This window comes from Eptatretus burgeri, chromosome 7 (genome assembly GCF_056783735.1).
Source record: "Eptatretus burgeri isolate ZD-2024b chromosome 7, Ebu_testis_v1, whole genome shotgun sequence".
Taxonomy (NCBI): domain Eukaryota; kingdom Metazoa; phylum Chordata; class Myxini; order Myxiniformes; family Myxinidae; genus Eptatretus; species Eptatretus burgeri.
This window is the reverse complement of record NC_140967.1, coordinates 44326619-44337175: the sequence shown is the minus strand read 5'-3', so window position 1 is coordinate 44337175 and position 10557 is coordinate 44326619. Positions and strand designations below refer to the sequence as shown.

At 41.8% G+C, this 10557-nt stretch overlaps 1 long non-coding RNA gene across 1 annotated transcript in view; it reads left to right on the top strand.

Annotated features, from left to right (window-relative positions):
• Positions 1-10557, top strand: part of LOC147023138 (uncharacterized) — a 43436-nt gene that overhangs the window by 608 nt on the left and 32271 nt on the right. Inside the window, exon 2 of the long non-coding RNA XR_015060049.1 lies at positions 2454-2596. This is a non-coding gene — a long non-coding RNA (uncharacterized LOC147023138). The remainder of the gene's footprint in view (positions 1-2453; positions 2597-10557) is intronic.

The following is a 10557-nucleotide window of genomic DNA, read 5'->3' as shown; positions in this document are numbered from 1 at the left end:
AACAAGTTTGTGCCTTGAGGTGGAAATAACGTCGTCTCTCGCCATCTCTCGCGACACGAATAACCTAATTGATCATTGGTCTTGTCTGTGTACAATGTCCGCCGAGAAGATTCGGTCAGATTTCCAACGAAATCGGGTAAAGCAACATGTCCTTTGATGAAATCAAGTGCGGTGCCGTTTGAATCGAAATCTTTTGGGGACTTGGCAGCCAATCAGATTGCAGTCTTAGATCACGTGGCAAACGGAAGTACGTCGTTCCATCGATTCCGGCTTCCTGTTTTTTTCGAGGTCTTCCACTTTTTAGGTTATCTCTTCGAGCATGACCTAATAATATGGGTGTCGATGTCCTTCAATGCGTCCGTCTGTCCGTCCGAAGTTGAAGCGGGAGATCTGGTCATTAATGATCCTGATACAGGTCGATGAGACGTACAGGATGGTATGACTTTCAAGGTCACCGAAGGTCAAGGTCAAGGTCACGAGGCCTTTGAAGTTGCGAAAATGACGATTTTCAAATTCTATCTCCTCTGCCATTTCTCAAGCGATCTTGAATTTGATTGTAGCAAATGAATCTCTGGGACAATATCTACATTTGGTTTGGCCGGATTTTCGATATTCACTTTCGTGTCACGTGACTTCAAAGTCGGCAAAAAATGCGAAAATGACGATTTTCAAAATCTATCTCCTCCTACATTTCTCAAGCGATCTTGAATTTGATTGTGGCATATGAATGTATGGGACAATATCTAAATTTGGTCGGGACGGATTTTCGAATATCGCTTTCGTTTTCGCGTCACGTGACTTCAAAGTTTGCAAAAACTGCCCTACCTTCAGGAGGCTATATATTCTCTACTGGGCATGGTAAAAGTTAGTGAATGGTGTCATTGCATAGCAGCTGACCTTGTCTTTCATGTCCATTCAAAAGAATACCGATATCTTTGAATACGTACACGTCACGTGACTTTGAATTTTGCGAAAACTGCTTCATGTCGTTGCAAAATGACGATTTTCAAAATCTATCTCCTCCTACATTTCTTAAGTTATCTTGAATTTGATTGTGGCATATGAATCTATGGGACAATATCTAGATTTGGTCGGGCCGGATTTTTGATATTCGTTTTCGCGTCACGTGACTTCAAAGTTGGCCAAAAATCCCTCCTCACCCGAGAACACTACACCTTAGTAACAGGAACTCATGCTTGTTTCTCACAGAGATGACCGTCACTCCTGCACGGGTGTATTTTTCTTGTTTTTTTTTTTTACATTTTCAGTGCTATGTATGAAAAGATGGACCCACAGGCCACACCCTCGTTCGAGATGTGGAAGAAATTTCTACGTCTTGCTGATTATTTATATTACACAGTGTTATGACGTTTAATCCCATATTGTCTTGTGGTTAAGATTCCTGGTTTTCAGCCTGGTATGGGGTTCAATTCCTAGTATGGGGAGTTATTTTTTGAACTAGACTGTGACGTCATGAGTAGAGCGTCTGCTCCGAGTCGGAGAGGTCGACGGTTCAAACTCTGGCCGAGTCATACCAAAGACTTAAAAACTCATACACCATGGGTTGGTAATAACAGCGCAGGCGTTGAGGGGCATAATGGCCTCCTGCATCGAAGTTCCTTGCAAGGGAACTCATTATTATAATACAGTATGGTGACTACACAGTCATCGACAGGATAAAATAAAGACGACCTTGTGAGCATATGGAATGAATAATACATGGGCCTACCCATCTACAATAACCAGCACTTCGTCGGAAATTTTCTGAGTTCACACGATGGTGCTTTCTGTACATTTCCAAATCTTCCCTCGTCAATTCACAGTATTGTGTTACATGCACCATTATTGTTCCATTTTGAGGCTCCAATGTGATTCACTATTCGTGGTCCAAGTGTGTATGCGTGGTGTACTGGTCGAACCCAATAAATATACCTCGACCGTTGATCAGATCTTGCTGACTTGGGGTGAAGTGCACGCAACTTCCAAGTATCAGTAAACTTCGGTGACTGTGGGTGAAGATGTCAACGAACCCATTATCTATTTCATTTGTTTCAATAAACAATCAATTGTTCCAACTCACATGACATGGAATGTGTCTTCAAATGCACGAACTCTCACAAACTTGTTACCACCTCCTCTCAAACACCAACCATCTCGTTGCTCAAAAATTGCAGGAGATAGATCAGGTCAAAATAGAGACCATCCAAGGACTGCTTTTCACTCTTTGGTGTTCATCAGCTTTGAGCTGGTTGTGAATTAATCTCACCTAAGTTTTATATACACTAAACAGTACAGTATTTATATTTAAAGGAAAGCTGGCACATCAATGGATACTTTGCGCTCATGACAGCCACCATGTGCACAGGGTGCATGGTACTGATTGTATAGGGTTCTTGGATGTCCCACCAACTTGAAAAATGTATGACCCGATTTGTTTTTTCAAAAAAACACAGGATGAAACTAGAACCATTACCAAAAAGGGAGGTGGAGATTTTGAGTTCTGGAAGAACTTCCTCCCACCTCCTGAAACCAGCAAATGGAGATATTAACAACCAATGGATGAAAATATAACCTCCATCCACCTTCGGTGGCAAAGGTAATTATAATAGCACTAGTATAAAAGCCCATAAAAAATGACAGGTTGGAATTATTTTATTTGAAATATTCAGAGACTGCAAGATATGATGTTTTGTCGCAAGAAAAAGCGTTATTTTAAAACACTACATGTACAAATGCTACCCCATTTTCTTTCTCTTCTGGGACGTTTCATTTCGAGGGTACAGCCTCGTGAGCGTACTGAAGCCGGAAGCCTCGGCCGAGTGTCAGATGTGGTTATATCTTCTTTATTTATTAGACATCACACATATGTGAATGAACACTCATTTTACTCAATGTGCGCATTACACATCACGTGCAACGAATTTCACCTCAGTGTGCCTTGCATTTATTGTTATTTTTGTAAACACTTCTGGACACCGCCATTGAGGCCCGGTTGCAAGTCACTGTTTTTATTTCCAAAAGAAGAGACTCTTTAATGGAAAATGTTTTTTGCGGGTTTTTTATCCTGAAAAAAATAGACCTTCGTAAACACACGATTATGTTAAAAGATTGGCCTTTAAAACCCTTCTTAAATCGTCCTTTTGAAGGGGGACAGACATCACACAAACAAATACACATACACAGATTGTGTTTTTTTATGGTAAATAATAATATTAATGTTATTACCAAAACATTTTAATACTGGCGAGACGTCCCGTGAACCCGTTGGGTTCCCGTTGTGACAGCGGTTGATGAAAAAATAAAAGACACAAAATTTTAATATTACTTAGTGGTCAAACTTTAACTTGAAGAAAATTTGAGCATTTACGTCAGGTCAGGAGTCATCGTTCGGTCAACTGGTTTCTCGAGGTATATCAACACATTATCCATGGTTTATCCTTGCGCTTTATAGATCGCCATACCAAAACTTAACTGAATTGGGAAGATTTTTAAATTATTTTTTCGTTGCCAGATTTGCACGAAACTTGATACTGCACACCGCAGGCGAATGGAGAGTAAAATGGCCCTAAAATTTTTGTGCTATCTTGTACTGTTTTGGCTGTATTTTGGGAACATATATATATATATATATATATATATATATATATATATATATATATATATATATATATATATATATATATATATATATATATATAATATCCCTCCCTCCTCAAAGGGTTTTCCCTCCTTGGACAAACGTCGTGTTAATGTGTATAAATAAATCCCTTATCGTGGAATTTCGTGGGGCACCCCCCCCCCCTTGATACTGCAAACCGCAGGCGAATGGAGAGTAAAATGGCCCTAAAATTTTTGTGCTATCTTGTACTGTTTTGGCTGTATTTTGGGAACATACATACACATATGTATATCTTCTTCTTTCGGCTGCTCCCGTTCGGGGTCGCCACAGCGGATCATCCGTATGATCCGCATAGTGATTTGGCACATGTTTTACGCCGGATGCCCTTCCTGACACAACCCTGGTCGCCTCTTACGACACAGGGATATGGTGCACCTATTTTAACCGGGGTATACACCGGCCCAGTACACTGGTACTCATTTTGCCGACCTCGGAAGGATGACAGGCTGAGTCAACCCCCTGGTGTATTAATTCAGTGGCTCAACGGGGCTTGAACTCAGGACCTTTTGGAATTTAAGCCGCTGCCCTAACCACTGCGCCAACACCAGGCTCTCATACACATATGTGTGTGTGTGTGTGTATATATATATATATATATATATATATATATATATATATATATATATATATATATATATATATATATATATATATATATATATATATATATATATATATATATATATATATATATATATATATATATATATATATATATATATACATACAAGATTAGAGTTTTAGTAATATATAGATAATCTCCCTCCCTCCTCAAAGGGTTTTCCCTCCTTGGACAAACGTCGTGTTAATGTGTATAAATAAATCGCTTATCGTGGAATTTCGTGGGGCACCCCCACCGGAGGTAAAAACATATTATAAACAACAAACACGTATGATTACCTTTTTTAACAGTCACTACTGCTGTTTAACACTAAACAGAAAGGGAGAAAGCCTGACATTCTTGGGGCATTATATGCTTATCGCTTCCCCACAGACGAACGGACCCGAGCCTACAGTGGGGAGAACAAGTATTTGATACACTGCTGATTTTGCAGGTTTTCCCACTAACAAAGCACGTGGAGGTCTGTAATTTTTATCATAGTTACACTTCAACTGTGAAAGACGGAATCTAAAACAAAAATCCTGAAAATCACATTGTATGATTTTAAAATAATTAATTTGCATTTTATTGCATGAAATAAGTATTTGATCACCAACCAACCAGTAAGAATTCTGGCTCTCACAGACCTGTTAGTTTTGTCTTTAAGAAGCCCTCCCATTCTCCACTCATTACCTGTATTAACTGCATCTGTTTAAACTCGTTATCTGCATAAAAGACAGCTGTCCACACTCAATCAATCAGACTCCAACATCTCCACAATGGGCAAGACCAGAGAGCTGTCCAAGGACATCAGGGACAAAATTGTAGACTTGCACAAGGCTGGGATGGGCTACAGGATAATTGGCAAGCAGCTTAGTGAGAAGGCAACAACTGTTGGCGCAATTATTAGAAAATAGAAGAAGTTCAAGATAACAGTCAATCTCCCTCGGTCTGGGGCTCCATGCAAGATCTCACCTCGTGGAGCCTCACTGATCATGAGAAAGGTGAGGGATCAGCCCAGAACAACACGGCAGGACCAGGTCAATGACCTGAAGAGAGCTGGGACCACAGTATCAAAGAAAACCATAAGTAAAACACTACGCCGTCATGGATTAAAATCCTGCAGCGCACGCAAGGTCCCTCTGCTCAAGCCAGCGCATGTCCAGGCCCGTCTGAAGTTTGCCAATGACTATCTGGATGATCCAGGGGAGGAATGGGAGAAGGTCATGTGGTCTGATGAGACCAAAATAGAGCTTTTTGGTTAAAACTCCACTCGCCGTGTTTGGAGGAAGAAGAAGGATGAGTACAACCCCAAGAACACCATCCCAACTGTGAAGCATGGAGGTGGAAACATCATTCTTTGGGGATGCTTTTCTGCAAAGGGGACAGGACGACTTCACCGTATTGAGGGGAGGATGGATGGGGCCATGTATCGTGAGATCTTGGCCAACAACCTCCTTCCCTCAACAAGAACATTGAAGATGGGGCGTGGCTGGGTCTTCCAGCATGACAACGACCCGAAACACACAGCCAGGGCAACTAAGGAGTGGCTCCGTAAGAAGCATCTCAAGGTCCTGGAGTGGCCTAGCCAGTCTCCAGACCTGAACCCAGTAGAAAATCTTTGGAGGGAGCTGAAAGTCTGTGTTGCCCAGCGACAGCCCCGAAACCTGAAGGATCTGGAGAAGATCTGTATGGAGGAGTGGGCCAAAATCCCTGCTGCAGTCTGTGCAAACCTGATTAAGAACTATAGGAAACGTCTGATCTCTGTAATTGCAAACAAAGGTTTCTGTACCAAATATTAAGTTCTGTTTTTCTAGTGTATCAAATACTTATTTCATGCAATAAAATGCAAATTAATTATTTTAAAATCATACAATGTGATTTTCAGGATTTTTGTTTTAGATTCCGTCTTTCGCAGTTGAAGTGTACCTATGATAAAAATTACAGACCTCTACGTGCTTTGTAAGTGGGAAAACCTGCAAAATCAGTGGTGTATCAAATACTTGTTCTCCCCACTGTATATCTACTGTAATCTATGTACCCCAGAGAGTATAATAACATGACCCTTCCTGCCGCTCCCTCAGGGAACAGGTGTTCGAGTATATATAAATATGCAATATTTCATATGTGATATCATCACTACAATGACTTGGTGATTAACAAATTGCTAAGTAATTTGCAATATTTAAAACGTATCAATACTTAAGCACATCATAGGTCAGAAACATAGACAAAGAAATCACTAATTGTCATTGCTTCCTTTCTAATGGATAAAGTGTGGTCTCCTTTGACTGTTTTCAAATTGTGCTTGCATACTGCAAATGGGGAGAGAGGAGGGGGTAAGTGGGGAACGGGGGGGGGTGTTGGGAGGAAGTAAGCATGAGGAGAGGGGTTCGCATCTTGTGTTTGATAGTGGGACTTGTGCAGAAGTGGGAGGGGGATAGTACAAGATTGAACGAAATGGAATACGTGAAACAGCATGCGGAGACTGCCAGGAGATGTCCATGGGGGTGGAGAGGGGAGGGGGTTTGGGAGGAGGTAAGCTTGATGGGAGGTGGATATGAGGTGATGGGAAGGAAAGGCAGCATGAGGGGAAGAGAATGTGGTGTGAGGGGTGGGGAACGGAAGGCAGCATGAGGGGAGAAGGGAAGGGCGATGAAATGCACCCAAACAGCAGCATATTCTTTTTAACCACCGGATTCTATATAAAACTGGTCGGGAGCATTAAAACCTACACTATCTACCTGGCAAAAGGCCTGCCTGCATGCATGCATGCTCACACATGCAGCAACCCTTGCACCCCTCCAATCGGCTCACTCCAAATCTGATTCGTACATGCTACCCTATGGGGAAGCAGTTCTGCATTCAAAACTAAACCGTCAGTCCTTAACAGTCCCCTCAACAAAAGGGGGTGGGATGGGAGAGCAAGGGGAGGGGGAGGGTTGAGAGAGACAGAGGGAGAGAGGGGGGTGGGGGAGAGAGGGGTGGGGGTGGGAGGGGGAGAGAGGGGAAGGGGTGGGAGGGCGGAGAGGGGGGTTGGGGGGGGAGAGAGAGAGACGGACACGGACACGGACACGGACACACAGACACAGACACGAGATGAGACGAGACATTTACTTTTTTAAAACAACGTTTCATTTTTATATGGACTTATCTATGCTGAAGTGACGGGTTGTATCATGAAAGAAGATCGTATAAAAAGGGGAAACATGCGATAAAATAAAATTGCACATTTTAAATGAGCGATCCATGTCTGGAGGTGAACTTGACAGTGAGAGTGCTGTAATATGAGTTATCATGGAAAAGCTGAAGTAATCTTGTTTGCAAAATCATCATGCCATCGGACTTTCACATTCATGACACACATCACCCTCTTCATCGTATGATCATTGTTCGCTCCTGTCTTCTCCAGCAATCTTGTGCCAATACCATTGTAATTACTTCTGTCGCCAAAAGTGGACAGAGGTTACAGTATGTATGTATCTATTCACCACTGACTGTCTGTTTGTCTGTGAGCAGGATATCTCAAAAAGTTATGCATGGATTTGTTTTTTTAGATTTGATGGATGGATTTGTTCTCAAAGAACAAGCCAATTAGATTTTGGTTTAGGTCTGAATGCAGATCCAGCCTAACAGTGGGCGAGATAACGTAAACTGTTCAGCCTGGTGGATATTTCGGTATATGCTCCACTGAGTGCCATTCCAGTTAGCTGCCAGTTGTGTCACATCCTTGCCCCCCAAACTACTCTGTAGCATATTCTCCAGTTTGGTGTTGAGACTGAAGTGACTCAATTTCAGAGTTCTTCTCCCCCTGTTTTTTCTCTCTTCATCTTGCAGCCCCTCTTGTCAGGTGAATAGTCCATGCGCTCTGTACCCCCTCATATTTTTCTTATGGTGTCCCTTTTATTGCTATTCTCTTATATTATACTGTTACATTGTTGTACTTCGTATGCATATTGTTCAATAAAACGTGACCATAACTATTTTCCTCCTGCAAAAGAACCAAATGGATAACACCGAAAAATCATTGAAATATCTACAACTGCTGCATGGGGCTTAATAAGAGGAAATAATTCAACCCTCTCCCCGTCCTCCTAGACCATCATTACAGGCTCGACTATCCACCAAAGTGCCTTTAGCTGATAAATATCCTTGGCCAATGAACTCAGTCGCACCAAGACTGACATCTGGCCAAAAAAAATTGATCGAAACCAAGCTAGCGTCGCCATTGTTGCATTGCATTGAGTATTTTAGCATGCACCCTTTCCATTGCACTACTACACGTAAAAGAAGCCCACGGCACTTAGTATTCCCAAGTGGTCAACAATACTCACTAATCCCTACATTGCTTACCTTCAGTGATTGGACGAGAACCGGTGTTTTCAACTTGCTATGGTTGTGGACGTATGATTAGTGTTACATTGCGCTGCCGTCAGCTAGCCTATGCCAGTGGAGGGAGGCATCATGGCACCCATTGTTGAGTTGGCCAGATTCTCTGTATGTACAGCACTGTCCAGAAGAAGAAAGGAGGGAGAGCATTAGCAAGAATGAAGAATGGTAAGACAGTTGGGCCAGATGGGATACCTGTTGAAGTGTCGAAGTGTTGTGCAAAGCGAGGGTGTTGACATTTTGCTACATCTGTTCAGGAACATTTATGAACAAGGAGAAATTCCGAAAGAGTGGAGAGAAAGTGTAGTGGTTCAGATTTTCAAGCAGAAAGATGTGCAAGTGTGCAATGACAGAGGCGTAAAGCTGATTTCACACACAATGAAGATCTGGGAAAGAATTATTGAAAGTTGAGGGAGGAAGTGATGGTAGGAGAAGAGCAATTTGGATTTATTCCAGGCAGAGCACTGTGGACATGGTTTTTGCCATTAGACTGATGGAAAAGTACAGAGAGGGACAGAAGGATCCACATGTGGTGCTTATTGGCTTGGAAAAGCCAATGGTAGATTTCCATGACAAGAGTTGTGCTGTTACAGAGAGAGGTCTGTGCCAGTGAAGTATGTGTAGCTGATCCACCCTCCAGGATATGTGCAATGGGTGCTCTGTGCAAGTGAGGATCAGTGTTGGAGTAATGGATAGTTTCAAGATGGAAGTCAGTGTACATGTGTCATTGTTTAGTGTTAAAAAGGTTCTGCAATGAGCCTTTTTTTTGCTGTTATGATGGATGTTGACAGCTCATGTGGGAACACATGTACCAACCATGGATCATGTTGTATGTGGCCAACATAGTATTGTATGCTGAAAGTAAGGGAGAGGTAGAATTGAAATTGGAAGAGTGGAGGAAGGCATTGAAAGATCGGGCGCTGAGGATTAGTTGGTCAAAGACAGAGTACATGAGATATTCAGTGAGTAGTGAAGAGGTAGAAGGAAATGGAGTCGTGATGCAAGGGGAAAAGATCAAGGAGGTGGAGAAGTTAAAATACCTAGGGTCAGTAGTGCAGCAGAATGGTGAGTTAGATGGGGAGATGAGCATTAGGATACAGACAGGATACATTAGGATACAGATCAGGTGTGCTTTGTAATCAAAAGATGTTTATGAGACTGAAAAGGGAAATGTTTACAGATCAGTAGTGAGGCTGGCACTGTCATATGCGGAGACATGGTCGATGATAAAAAAAAAGTTTGTAGCAAAGATTAGATGTGACTGTATCAGTTAAAAGCGAGACGATATGGCCAATAAGCATTGGTTGTGATATTTGTGGATAAGCATTAGTAAATGCCTATAACTGAAAGAGTAAAATTGACTGTTGCATGTTATAAAGTTGTTGGAGCACAAATCAGTGAATTGTAAACTGCTTGATGTAATGAGCTAATTTTGACTGTGGATAGCAGTATTGTATTGTAAACTGCCTGGTGAGATTCGTGAAGATGCTGGAATGTTCTATTATGAAACTACCAGGATGGACGAGAATCATATCTGCGGGACGGCACTGAATCATGATTGTGTTACTATATAAACCCGCGAGAGGGAAATGTAGAGAGATGGGTGACATGTGGCAAGACGTGTTTTGATCATCGCGTGCTCGACTTAACTCTGATGAGTAAATGAGGTGTTAATGTCCATAGTGGTTGTTAACGTGTGGAGCCGATTATTATAATCGGGTTGACTAAAACTCAGTTGATTTTGTATCTGTTTATTTGAAAAACAAGTTTCAAAAACATTATGCTGTTGATGTGGTAACTGTAATGTCACTTTGACGTCACAGACCTCAACTGACAAAGATCCATTTTATTGGAAGCTGACCTGTACGATCGTTCATAATCATGAAGA